Source organism: Anguilla anguilla, chromosome 5 (genome assembly GCF_013347855.1).
Source record: "Anguilla anguilla isolate fAngAng1 chromosome 5, fAngAng1.pri, whole genome shotgun sequence".
NCBI lineage: Eukaryota > Metazoa > Chordata > Actinopteri > Anguilliformes > Anguillidae > Anguilla > Anguilla anguilla.
In genome coordinates, this window is record NC_049205.1 from 56,446,731 (window position 1) to 56,462,114 (window position 15,384).

The window sequence follows — 15,384 nt, forward strand, 5'->3', positions numbered from 1 at the left end:
ACACCGCAGGAGACATCGTATTATGCCAACCATAGAATCGGGACAGAAGCATATTCCAGCAGATTCCCTTTTTGACTGAAATGTTCAGGAGATTGTTCATTGTGAATAGTACAGCAAAATGGAACAAAAGCTTTAAGCGGCTTAACTAAAGAATGCTTTGCAAGACTCCCCCACTCCCCCCAAAAAAAACACAAATTGACAAACAAGAACATACCTAATCTGGTTTTGTTGTAGCTTGGAATTCTGGGTTTAATGTTGGACAAAACAACGCCAACAGTAGGCTTGACCTGGAAGGAACTGGGACACAATGCAAATTCAAATTGCTGAAAGGTAGTTTTTTCCCCCCACATAATACCTGCAAACAATAACCTCCGTTTATCAATGAATAAAAAAAGACGGAAATTGTACGCATTTACATTTCTTACATTCAACTCCTTGCGCACTTGTGAAATCAAAGGGGGGCAGGTGCATAAATTTTACCGATCGACACAAATTCTGCAGACTAGCCACTAGAATATGAATACTCAGTCCTCCAGCAGGGTGGCTGCAATGCAGCACACCTTGACGACACAACACGGTTCTTCTGCCGTCCAAACTCTTACCATGAAGGACAGGTTACACGGGGAAAAAACAGGCCCTGGAGCAAAGGGTTGGTTAGGCCCTTGAACGGAAAGTCTTTAAAAAAGGACAAGGAAAGCTCGGCCTAATGAAACAACCCGGCCCAACCTCACGCCCGCGCTCCCCCTCCCCTCCCTTCCCCTCCCTCCGTCCGTCTCCCGCTCCGTCGTCCGTACTCGAAATAATAAAATCCATTCCCGCCATTACATGCACACGCGCGCGCGGAAAGACGCCGCCTCGCACTTTTCGGCCGAGCCCCCGGAAAAACCGGAGTGACAGACTCGGCGATGATGGATTGCTCCTTCACGTCCGCTGACATGGAGCCCTGCCTGCCGGCTTCATTAAAAATTCAAGCCTCTTTCAATTACCCCGGCTCCGAGTGATTTATGCTTTTAAGTTTGATTTCAATTAGCCAACCTGTTTAGTCAACGTCCTGTTGTATACTCAAGTTACAGTCGGCTCGGAGAAACTCAATTACACCTTACATATGTTGATCCGGCGCATTAAAAATCGCCTAATTTGTTTCTTGTTTAGACACATCCTTTCCTTGTTCTCCATCTCCTTACGGCGTCCTCTGGGTATTTGCAGCACAGTGCCACTTGCGAGCGTGGGGGGGGGGGGGGGGATGTAATTACCATCGAACACAACAAGATTTTATTCTGTAAGTAATGCGCCCGGTAGATCATTCGTGTTTGATTTCACAAATGTGCATACAGTAATATTCACAGGAATTACATCTGAATGGCGGAGAGCTATTGGACAACTCCTGGGGCTGCGGGAGCGGGCCCGTAGCCTTGTAAACCTCCAGTCATTTTTCCTGTTTAATAGGAGCTTAAAATTTCACAGCTACGCCCATAAAAAATGGCAGCAGACGGGGCATCCTGTGCCCTAGAGTAGAGTCAAGGACTGGGGACCGACCGTGAGACGGCCAGCGATAACCAGTATCCATCCCCAGTACGTTATTGATCGCTCATAAACGCTAAGCGCTTTGTAAGCACCGGTACATCATGAGAGACTCGGCAAATGGCACATCAATACAGGTGAGTTGAGTTCTGAGTTTGGGGCTGAGAGACCGCCTGTATTTAAGAAATATACTTGGTCGTGTAAACAATGCAGGTTATATAAGTGACACACTTTCAAAGGCATTGAACTTTCCAGTTTTAGTCAATCTACGTCAAAGAGGACAAAAAGGTCTGTCATCTGACCAGAATAACTGAAAGTATTTTAAACAAGTAATAAGAATATAATTTGGTAACCCTTTATTTTACAAGGTCGTTATGACATAGAAATGACAGTGTCCTCCCAGTACCATTACATAATGCAAGTCATGAAAAGTCATGTCCAGTTATAACTGTGACATACCATAGTTATAACACAACGTGCGGTTTGAGTTGTGACAACTGACATACCAACCTACGTAGAAGGCACAGTACGGCAGGGTGGTCATAACACTGATTCACCATGACTTTTGAAAATGACTCAATAATCAGTTGAAATGCCAGCTTTCCAAATAGTGATACCTAATGCTAAAGCTCCTTTTCATGAGCATATATTCTTCCAGATGTAGGTTGGAATTAATTCATCTTGATAGATTGCGCTACCTGACAACACTCAGATTCAATGGCTGTCTAGGTGACAAGAAAGAACAGCAGAACTTCAGAGGTTTATAATGAAAGAGAGAATTCACGTGACACTGTATAAGTTGCAGTCTGTCCCTTTCAAAAGTATGATAACTAACTTTAAAGTTATACTGTTTGTTTGCAAGCCTTGCGTTCCACCAAACTTTCCTCTTCACTTGAAACTTAAGGGAGAGATAACTTGAGTGGGCTCACCTTTAATAAAGAATGTTAGGGCCAGGGTTGCCAGGTCTGTGCTTCATCACCACGAGGACAAGATTTTTGACTCTTTAACTTAGGTTGCCAGTTGCTAGACAACTCAAGTCACCTTCAAGATAGCTAGCTAGTCTGCTAACATCGTGACGCTATTGATTTAGCCAATTCTATGCTTGTAGCTAATTGTCAAGCCACAGCCATATTTGAGAGACTGAATATAGCCTGTCCATTCAGAGAGTCTCTTTGAATGGACAGGCTATACTAGCAAGAGCATCAGAGCTCAGGAGCTGAAATTGAAGGAGATCTCTGACGATTTTACACAAAGCATAGCTGGTCAGACACCCTTCAAATGAGTGAGTAGATAAAGTCCCATTGAAGGTTTTACAATAATTAGAGTTTGGCCAGTGCACGTCTGCGTTTTTGATTTGATTGAGCAAAGCTGCCATGCTAAACCTTGGCAATGGTTTGGGGAAGGTCCTTTCCTTTTGAAAGACATGACAATGCCCCCGTGCACAAAGCAAGGTCCATAAAGAAATGGTTTGCTAAGTTTGGTGGAGAAGAACTTCATTGGCCTGCACAGAGCCCTGACCTCTACCCCATCAAACACCTTTGGGATGAACTGGAATTCCGACTGCGAGCCAGGCCTCGCGCCCAACAACAGTGCCCAACATCACTCCCCAACCTCACAAATGCTCTTGTGGCTGAATCGATGTGAATCCCCACAGCCAAAATCGACTGGAAACCCTTCCCAGAAGAGTGGAGGCTGTTACAGCAGCAAAGGGGGGTCCAACTCCATATAAATACCCATGGTTTTTGAATGAGATGTTCAGCAAGTACAAATGGGTGTAATGTTCAGGTGTCCAGAGACTTTTGGAAATTAAGTGTATCTTTCTGTACATTAAAGTTACAACCTCTTGTAATGGTCTGTCAGTTCTTTTTTTGTTGTTGTTGTCTGTTCACAGCAATGCTGAAATAAAAACTGATGCCTGAAGTGTGCTCATTACATTTAAAAAGGTCAACTGATATTTTTAAATGCCCATCCTGTCAGTGGATTCATGACTGTTAAACTATTTAAACTACCACAACTACAATTGCAGCTTTGAAATAAGTTGGTTTACTTTAGTTTTTGAGCAACAAAAAAAAAAAAAAGCTAAAAATTTAAAAGTTATTTTAACCTGTATTTAAGTACTGTGTACAACTGGCAATTATGTTTGCTTACATAATTTTTTCAGGTAATCAGTTTCCACAAAACTTCTGAGTAGGCTGAACTAATTTGATGTGGGTAAGGACAATTCACATTAAACTTATGTAACAACATGATGAGCACAGTGACATCACATTATCTGGATGGGAACATATCCTTCTGTATTTTAAATATATCACTGCAGGGTTGAATTTCAGAAGATATGGTTCTTCACAGCAAATGAACCTTTTCGCAACCTATCTATCAAGATCAACTCATTACAACCTGTAAAATATATACAGGAATACAGACTTTTGACAAGGTGTTTTTGCATGAAGTATCTATATTTGGCAAGCTAGTGCATAGCAACACAGCTTTCAGCTTTTTAATAATTGACATGTCATGGTGAATCAGTGTTATGACACTCCTACCATAGTGAGGCAGCTTTCTTCGCAGGTTGTTATGTCAACTGAGTCATAACACAAACTGAAGACTGTCTCATAGCAAGGGCATGTCATAGTTATGAACTGACATGAGACTTCATGATAGGTATTATGTCATGTTAATAACACTGTCATTTCCATGTTATAACGACCATGTAAAATAAAATTCTGCCTATAATTCTTATTGTGAAGTAAGGAATATGTAATTATATTTCTATTTAATTAATTGTATTTTTTTAATTGATGTTTTACCATGATTTCCTGAAGAATGAAAACCTGATGTTCAGCAAAACAGAACCATGGTACCCTAGCAAGTGGAGAAATGGTAACAAAACATTTTAAAAACAAAACTGCTCAGTATACTTTATAGCGTTTCAATGTTTCTTTTCTATTTTTCAATATCAAAACTCCGCTCTTTTGTTAAAATTCAATACCTTTTATTGGGCAAGATGCCAATATGTGTTATTTCAAAATGTATGAAAGTTCAGTTTCGGGCTGAAAACTCTCAATTTTACAAATGTTTTATTCAGTGTGAGTATATTCTGACTTATAAGTGAATCACGAATGTCTCAAGAGAAGTTATGGGAAGTTATTTCTTTTTTTTCTTTAAATTGCATGACATTGAAATTCTATTATGGCACGATGGAGGAGGCCGAGAGCATTGTTTATGGCACAAATGCTACAGAGGCCAACTGTATTAAACACATGATCTATCATACGTAGCGTCTGCGTGTCAGCGGATGACAGTGATGAAGTCCAGTATGCGCCGATTCTCACGACCGCAGACAGGAGCAAACTACTCAACGGGAACGTTGAAGGAGTCCTTATTTAAATATGAACACAACAGATACGGGGGAAGCAAAGGGTGGATGGGGGAACTGCCTGAGCGGGCCGCAACACATGCATGATTCTGAGTGGCCACCTGCGTGCGAAAAATATCTACCGAAATACGAGAGCTATTTGGACCTGCCGGGTTTTGCAGTCGGATGATGAAATACAATAAACGAGCGGGGGGAAGGGGGGGGAAGTAGGTCAGGCACGTTGGGCTCCTGGCTTCATTCTACAACATGTCATTGCTTCATGGAATGAAATGAAGAAAAATTGCTCGAACTGGACATGTGCCTCTGAATGAAATTGTTTCAGAGTTCTATTTAAACCATCTGAACAGGTGCTTCTCAGCCCAGGTTTAACGCTCTCTCTCTCGCTCTCCCACGTTCTCTCTCTCTCTCCCTCTGCAGGGCCTGCTTTCTTTCTGCTGTCTCACCGTGGAGTCATAGCTAGAGAATGTGAGACCCCCCACACACACACACACACACACACGCACATGCATATACACACACACACATAAACACACACATGTGCACACATACCACATACACACACACACGTGCACATATACACACACACACACATGCGCATGCATACACACACACACACACAAACACACACGTGCACACATACCACATACACACACACACATGCGCGTGCATACACACACAAACACACACATGCGCATGCATACACACACACACACACAAACGTGCATGCATACACACACACACACACAAACACACACGTGCACACATACCACATACACACACACACACATAAACACACACATGTGCACACATACCACATACACATGCGCATGCATACACACACACACATAAACACACACATGTGCACACGTGCACATACACACACATGCACATACACACACCCTCACAGAATCAAACACAAGACGAGACCCACAAGTGCAAACTCACACTGCTCAAATTCCAGTTGGAATAATTCACAGTCCACAATCTGACGAGTGCACTTCCAGGCCTTACCCAACAGCGTGCAAATCCCGTCCACAGGCCCTGCGCCCCAGTTTGCTCATACGGGGCCGCCAGTAATCCCCCTCATGCTGTCCTTCCGCACACAAATTCCTCATTCCTTACTGTACACAGAAGACCCTCGAAGCTCTGCAGTACAAGGCATTCATCAGGGCTCCTCCTGAGCTCTCAGAGACGTGACTACCACCGCAGATAGAGGAACTCCCTGCCCCAAGCAAACACCCCAACTGGATTTCCCACTGCTCTACATCAGCCCAGCCCCCCCCCCCCCCCCCGCCCCCCCGCCGCAGTGCCCCGTTCCTCCATTTTCCCTCTCATTTATTTTCTTCAGAGCAAGAAATCAGAAAGTGCGAGGGTTCGAAGGACGGCCCCCCTGGGCTTTGTTATCTTGGCAGAGGCCAAACTCCCCCCGGCATCTCCTGCGCTGGAAGTTGAGCGTCCGCGCCGAGCCCCACTCGCGCACTCCGTATTAAACACGCCGAGAGACCAGAGACAGCGAAGCAGACTGCCGCTATGCGCAGCTAATCGCTAATCTTTGGGGGAATCAGTGTAGAGAGACCCCTTTCAGCGCTATGCACATGAATTTCATATCTGCATCACAGGGCTGTAGCATGGATTTATTTTATATCGTTACAGTGGACAATTTTGTCGTGGAAAACAACAACCTGCTTTACATCCTTTAATTGGGAGGGTGACTTTTTACCCATCCTTGTCCAACTAACAAGGTAAATATCATGAGAACATACTAAACAAGAGTGATTTACATACGTAAATTGTGTAGAATGGCCCAATACTGCCTTGTAAATCAGTGAATGATCACCATCTTGTCCATCATTTGTCAATAAACACCCAAGCACTAGTTACTCCCCTAAAAATCTCCACTGCACCACTGAACTGACCACAGTACACAGGGGTGAATCCAAGACGAACTCAGAGGGCAAGAAAAGTTTACCACCTGGTTCCCAGACAGGCCCCCAAGCATTTATGCATTTTGCGGTACACCGTATTACGGTTTTGCAGTGGTCCCCCGACAGAGTTTGTGCCCATTTTCACTCTTCACCAAGAGGGGCTCTGTTCAACATTTGACAAGAAAGAAGTGCCCTATTACCATGGCGCCATGGACAGCAGATGGGTCCTCTGGTGTCCATATAACTACATAGAGTTTGACCTCTTGTGCCCCATCCAAACAAATATAAACTGGGAGCGAGAGAAAACTCTTTTTTTGCAGCCGCAGTTCAGTAAACTGTCATGGCGACTGCTACTACTTTGGAGCTTTGTGATGCTGCCTGCCTTGGCTCACCACCCACCTCCAAAGCCCTCAAAATAAATTAGAGCTAACCTCATTTTGTTGCAGTAATGCAATTGTCACATTCCAATGTGTAGCGTTTAATGTATGTTTCAAGGTTCCCACTTCCTGCCATCTATCTCATTATCCGCTTGACTATCATTTTCTGCCGGATGAGTTTCACGTATTTGTAAAACTGATTCTGTCGATGTTAAAAGACCCGACCGCCGCGTGGCTAAAAACAGACGCCTGAAAGCGTTCGGAAATCACATCAAGAAGGAAGAAGCAGCTCGAGGCCTGGAGTCATATGTGCTCAACAACAGAGGCCAGAATAGAATCTGAAAAAGAAAAAAAAAATCTTCAGTCAAACTTTAAACAAAGTTCTCTTCAGGACCTATCCTGACTGAAGACAAAGACATGCAAAGTCAACTTCATTCAAAATCAGCCATTAATGATTTTAGAATTAAACAATAATGTTCTTCTGTAATCCTGAAGTACGTATTTGTAAAATTTTCTCATAGGGCCATTCCGCAGACAATTAGTTTTACCGGAAAAAAATAAGACTGCCTGAATCAGACTATCCACCCTCCAGAAACCCGGATCACTTGGAGGACCTGGAGCACCAGATTTTCACAATTACTTGCTCTCCACCCAACTACAGTACATACAGGATTGGACAAATGAAGCGACCCCATAATGGCTAGATATAGGGCAATCAATAACCACTGAACTGCCCATCAAGGACATGCCTTTTATTGACAAATCCATTTCTTTAAAAAACCACAGCTGATTTCAGCTAGTACTATCAGTACAACTCAGCGTGGCAGAAAGCAAATGAAATCCTCCATTTTATTCCACTGCCCTATACACTCTCACACCAATCTGGCACAACCCCGCGTTTCCAATCAACAAGAAACCCTTCATTTCCCAGATATGGAAACAAAGAGGTGTAGTCAGCTTAGAACATAACATAACGTAATGACAAGAACTGGCCATTCAGCCCAACAATGTCCCCAATTTTCCTAACTAAATTGGACCTAGTGCTCTGATTACCTACAGGATAGTATCTAGCATCTTTTCAGTGGGGGTTTGCTCATGACCTTCAACCTCCTACAAGATAGACAATTGCTCATTTCCATATATCCAATTACAATAAGCCATAAAGCTGATATCAGCAATGTTCACGATCCCATTCCACTCATCAATACAACACTCAGCCATCTAACCTCCTTAGATAAAACCAATAAAACCATGTCATTACCAACAGACAAATGGATATCAGACCTTAACATACATTTTGACGCTCAATGGCAAATCGCATGAAAAAACACCTCCTCCATGACCTACATCTCAAATGCTGAACGTATACTGTATAAGATCTACTTGCATCACCAACCACAAACTACATCTTATGGGATACACAGACAGCAACATACACATCTCTTAAGATGGCACTCCTCTTCGGGTGATGTTGCATGTAGTTTACTATTGACCTGACTGAGTGATTCCATATAAGAATTCAAATGTACCTGCATTTGTTACCTGTACAAATGGAAAATAAACGGTCTATCTATCTAACTCATGTTCATGCTGCCCAAACGCAATAGATAGCTTAATTACTTTCACACGCTCTCGCATTGCCCATACATCCAATCATTTGGGTCAGAGGTCATGAGAAAGCTACCGGTGTTCCTCACCATCAGCATCCCTACCAGCCCATCTATCTCACTGCTGGGTGACCTATCCATACCTCACACAACCCCGCAATACAAAACATTTATACTTATATCACTAACAGCTCCTAAAGAAAATCTGTATTACTCAAATGGAAAGACAGAACCAAACTGTCCATAGGCCTAATCTATTTGCTCAATTTATCAGCAGAACATTCAGCCCTAGAAAAACGTACAGAAATGCTAACAGAATCCAATCCTTTTATGATACCTGACCCTAACTGTGACCGTACCCCAAAATGAGCCTACCTCCAAGAAAGCCCCTCCCAGTTTCAAAGATACACGCACACACATATTGAAAATGAGCTTAGCAAACACACATGACTTATGAAAAAAATATGGAAGATGTGTAACCCTCTACTAAAGTACTACTAGTACTACTAAATGAGCAGCTCATTATAAACCTCTGTATTCTGGAACTAACCATGCACCTTCAAAGAAGAAGCTACTTCTAATAGCCTCACCTCCGCTACCTACCCTCTGTGTTGTTAAATGTGTCCCTGCATTATCACCCTTCACCAGTACACATCATATATATGGCACAATGCAGAATAATTAAGATCTTAACTTGGCAAATTTGCTATCTGGGAGTCCACAGATGATGTAACCAGGTTCTGTGCTGCTCAGTATGCCAGCTCCTGAGAAGAGTTATGTGCGCCTGCATGGGTTTTGCCTATAATGGAAAATTTTTGATTGAATCAACCACAGAATTGGTGGACCCATATGTCCCTCCATGCCTGCCAAATGCGTTGCGTTTTGGGTGATCAGCACTGGAGAAGCTGGTGAAGGGGGATGAATACTGATAAAAACAGCAGGGTTCCAGAACCTTCTGTGCCTAGCCTCCTAAAAAGTCACTAGGCACATAAATGCAGGGGTCGGGGTGGGGGGTTTGCTTAACATCAAACAACTGATACTTCACTTCTTAATTTATTCTGTGCTAATTACAGGAAACCCATTCCTCCACATCTTGACAGTATAACACTTTCAGTGACAGGAGGACACTACACTCAAATAGCTTTAGTTAAAAGTGAAGTATGTAAGGTTTTTTTTAACACTTTTGTTTATATTTGGTAAAACGTCCTTCACATCCTGACAGATATTATAATTATACTGTAAGCTCTAAGAAAAAAAATCTGATGTCTCTTATTGCCCCGGATTCTGAAGTCAGTCACTCTAAATTTCACAGTGCCTGAATCTTAACAGCCAATCAGAACAGCTCTCTGCAAGGAGACCAATCAGGACAGCTGTCCTCCTGTCTGCTTGTGAGTTCACAGCACTGTCAGGGCAGAGATACCACAGAGATGGTGCAAAAGCTAGCTAGTTGCCTAGAAGGCAAAACAAGACTGGCAGGAAAAAAATCTGATAAAATTACCAGTGTATTACAAAATTACTGACAGTGTATACTGATTTTTATTTTTTTTTAAACAAGAGCTAACCTCATCATAAAAATGTGCTCAAGCCAAAGTGTAACATATTTCTGCAGTAATCATTTCTCTCTCTCTCTCTCTCTCTCTCTCTCTCCCTCTATCTCTCTCTCTCTCTCCTGCGTTTTGACACGTACAGCGTGAAATGCATAATTTGTGATCTGGGTCACCTGACACATTTGGAATGTTTTCTGTCAGCAGCAGATGTGCTGAGCACTTGGGCGAGGATGGATGTGTGAGCAACCAGATGGACAGATTAACATTTTAACCGTGTTCAGGAAGAGAATGAGCGCAGCTTCGCCTTAGTCACTTTGGCCTGAAGTTCCTCCTGCTGCCCCCCACTGCCACAGGCCACCAACCTTTTCATCACAGAGAGCAATAAAGGCTAAATGCATCCATCCAGGCCCACAGCGTTGATAAAAAACCACCCAAATGCCAATATTTGACCTTCTCTACAAACCATTCTGTTTTGTAGAGACTCTAATCTCAATCCTTTATAATCAGGGGCACTGGGTCCTCCTTTATTCTCAAAATGAGGCTGACACATTTCACACCCGAGTCTGCTGATCAGGTCATTTCACTGGGTGAATCACTGACTCATCTTACCCAATGGTCCTTCTCATTTGAAATTAGACCGCAATCATGTCCTTTTTGTCAGACAGCTCATAAATTACATTTTCGTAGGAAAACAAAGACCGCTATCTCAGTCCTTTTTTTTCTTACTATTCCCACACGTTCGTATCTGGCCCATCAGTCAGAGAGCATGCAATTATCGTCTCCCGATGCCTCGTAGCGTGTCAGTGTGTGTGTGTGTGTGTGTGTGAGTGTGTGTGTGAGAGTGTGTGTGTGTGTTTGTGCGCCACCTGATTGCAATTGTAATGATTTTCGTTCCCACTGGGCCAGATAAACGGGCGTGTTTTTTTATGCGCAGTGATGACGTCACGCTACAAACGCGTAGCATTCACGAGGCCCCCCGAGCACAGGATGACGTCAGCACAACACACGGCGCGGTGCAGAATGGACCGCGGCAAACGGAAGCTTGCGCTGTCATTGGACAGTTTTTAGCGCTGCACAGCCGCTAGATGTGGCGTCTCGCGGATCGCTAAAAATGTAGCGATGCAGCTCGTTAGCGACATGAGGAAGAGAGTCTAATCGCTACACGTGGAACCGTCGTCCAATCAGTGTCGTCATCATCACCCCCTTCTGTTTATGGCAGAATCTCATCATGTGCTTATTATGCAGTATAAAAGGAATAACGCACAATAAGCATGATAACAATCCCTGAGAACATGAAAAAGAGTGTGGCCCATTTATTTCATATATATATGTGTGACTTTTTGGATTTGCACCCACCAGTTAAGCAGTGGGTGTAAAAGATTAAAAAGCTAATGGAATCTTTTAGCCACATCTTAACTGAAAAAGTTTAGTGTGGATTTGTTTCCAAATGCATTTACTGAATTATTTGTGTTGGTGCACCTCGCTTTTTAAAAGGACTGAAACAAGACTGAAAATGTTTCATTCTGTGGTCCACAAGCTGTGCAGCTTGTGGACTGAAGCTGTATAACCGTATAGTCATTACAAATGCGGGGCCACACTCAATTCATATGCAGCTGGCATGGGCAGGCTATAGGGTTTACCAGCAGTTTCAGATTTGCTATTCATTACTCTTAGCTTGCTTTACTGAAGATTATTACATGCTCCGGTTATACACCCGAGTATCGCCATGCTTACCATTTTCACATCACAGAAAAAGTACGTGTCAGAGGAAAACCTCTGCCCTGCTCCCCGAGCGATGGAGCGATAATTGGCTGGAACTTACTGTAACTTCTAAGCACACAGTCACGAACCAGTGCGTGGCATGCCAAGCAATTATAATGTCATCAGAAAAATGACTGACATCTGCTGTACTGACACAGGCACAATGGCCTGACAAGGTTAATTGCTCCAATAAGCCTTGAATGAGTTTTCACATATTCCTTGATAGAATGAATTTACGAAAACCTTTGAACAATTGTATTCTATGTTCTGATTGGTCAATGACTGGTTATTATTTCTGTATAATGACCCGTTTCAAACTTGATTATATCCCTCCGCACTCTACACAGGCAAGTAGTCTGGTCAAGGTGTGCTCTTACTGTATGATCTCTCTGACACCTGTTTCCAGAAATCCTTTCCTATATAACTTAAGACATTATAACACAAATCATGAATATAGAATATTTTTCTCATTAGTTTTTACTAATACTTACTTCCTGAGTACATAGTTATTCAGCAAAGATGCCCCCTTTAACATGTTAAATTTCACAATAAAGGGAAATTTGATTTTTAGTGTACTAGGCAAATGCAACTCCCCTGGCCTGCAAACGAAATAATAAAACAATGTGAGCTAGCCTGTTTATGGTTACTAGGATACTTAAAGACGTTGACAGGAAGTTGTTTGTTGGATCTATTTTTTTGGCTGATGGTATAACTGTATACACATACAGTAATAAAATCACATTTAAACATTGGTTTGTGACAGATACACAATATATGAGCCAGGTAGTTGTGCTATTAGTGGGATAATGTACAACGAGCAAGTCAGTTGTTTCAAAATAAGCTCTTTCAGCCCACCACTTCACATCAGGGTTGGATCACCCTGTCAAACCTTCTTAACTAATATCTCAGCTATTACAAAACATTTCCGGAAGACTGGGGAAGATGGCGGTTAGAATCCCTCTTGGTCATGAGATAATTATGCTGAAAAACCTCTTAGAACATTTCAGAACATTTTATTCTTTCAAAGTACTGTCAAAGTCCCAAAAAACATTCCAGGGGTGTTGCATACAAACCTCCTGGCTTCTTCTGCAGACAACTTCTTTCAGTCAAGAACAAAATCCACGAAGGAGACCTATCAAATTCATTTTCAGAATAAAAATGACTTGAAATCGCTGATGAAACATTCTAGAAAAAAATTAACTGTCTAAAATTGTTCCTGCTATATGACTTAACCATAACGTTCAAGGGGCATGCAGAAAACTGACTGAACATATGTGCTAGGAGCATTTACCCTAACTTTTTTTTTACCATTCTGGGAACTTTCTTGAGAACCAAAAATTGTTAACTGGATGTAGTGAAGGCCACTTTGACACAAAATAAGACACACCGTACATGTCCTTGTGTCTATATTGTATGAAATTGTTATTTCCAGACAAAGAACCTACATTTTCTTGGAAGTACAAAGAATATCTTTGTTCAGCCTAGGAGCCAACCTTTTTTAAATACCAGCTCTGGCTTGGTCAAGTGACAGGATCAATCGAATGCATTCAAGTCCGGGTTCTGCAAACAGGTTTTTGGTGCCTCTCCATTAACAAAATAAAATAAGCTCCTTCGGTGATAATTAAAATGCTAAATCTAAAGGTACAGTAAGTACTGAACGGTCATAGCACTTTATAATGGGATTCAATAACATTCATTACATTTCAAGTTGTTAATTGAATGCTGAGAAGCACTTTGATTCTGAAGTTTTTTTTACCGTTCCTCTCTGGTGTTAAATGCCTTTCAGCACCATCACCCCCAGCATGCTCTCACAATCATGGAGTCCTTACAGATCCCGCAGCCACCATGCAGTCAGACTGTAAACGCTAATCAGTCACCATAGAAGAAGGGAGGTAATAAAGGACAAGCTGCCAGCCATATATCACAGGTTAACTAACTTGGTTTAACTTACACGGGAAAAAGAGCTTTTAAATTCTGTGCTCCTTATACCTGGAATGAACTGCAAAAAGACTGGAACTTGATTCTTTCGATTTTAAAATAAATAAAAGGCATTACGAATAATTGATGTCTCTAATCTTAGAAAAGATCAGGATCTTTTCATTTGCCACTGTTATGTAATGTGCAATGTCAACACACAGTGCTGGTTTACACAATAATCACTGACAGAAAAAAATAACTTCTCATTTTTAACTTAATTTTATGACTGTGTCACTTCTGTCACAAAGTGTTCATTTGAAAATAAGAAGAAAAAGAACACATGAAAAAAAAAGAATTAAAAAGAATTCCAAACCCCATCAGCAGTACCTCACAGTCATCCTCGGGGAGCCGGTTCTTAACTTCTCAATTCTACTTTAAAGAAGCACCTTTAACTGCTTTTTGTTTCAAAGCTCTTTCAGTGCGTGGAATATGAGGTGAAACTGACTGAGGGAAGGACGTCCGATGAATCATTCTCCACCGATATTCGCTAACTTTGAGGGCCTGGCTTGTTACAACGTTAAACGGCGGTCCTTGGAGCTTAGGACGGTCTTCATCCTGTTGTAACTCTTGAATGCGTGTAAAATGGGGATTTATTGTGAAACCGATGGATGGCCTCTGGTTTGTCTTATCCAGAAGGGTTGGGGTCAACTCAGAAATGGAGAATTGATGATGAATTCCAGTTTAATTCTTGATTTTAATTTGAACTGAAATAGATGACAGGAAAACAATTATTAAAAATGTAATGAAAGTAAATGGAATTTAATTCAACAAAAATGGATGAAATTCCAATGGCCTGATCTTTTCAATTCTGTGTCACAATGCACATATTTGATACAAATGATATTAATCTAGCTCTAATCTTGTTGGAAAGCTGTTAACATTTATTGTGTATAAAGCAGTCCTTGTAAAGAGAAAGTGGCAACTGCTCAGTGATGTAAGAACTCTAAATACCCATTCTGAGTGCATTGTCCTCGGGAGCTGGACACAGAAATGTATATTCCAAGGTGGATTTTTATGTGGATATTTATAGTCTCAGTCTTCCGTAAATCAATCAATATACACTCCTATATTCCAGAGGCCGAGTCAGGTAATATACGGTATGCTGTTTGATATGACTGGAAACATCTGAAGTCTGTGTGCTATTATGGACAGCATTTAACAACATTTTCCATATGTAAGCCATAGATAGTGCAACTGCTACTGCTGCTACTGCTAGTAGTAGTAGTAGTAGTATTAGTAGTAGTTTTCGTAGTTGTAGTTGTTGTTGTTGTTTGGGTTTTATCTAAAGTTGCC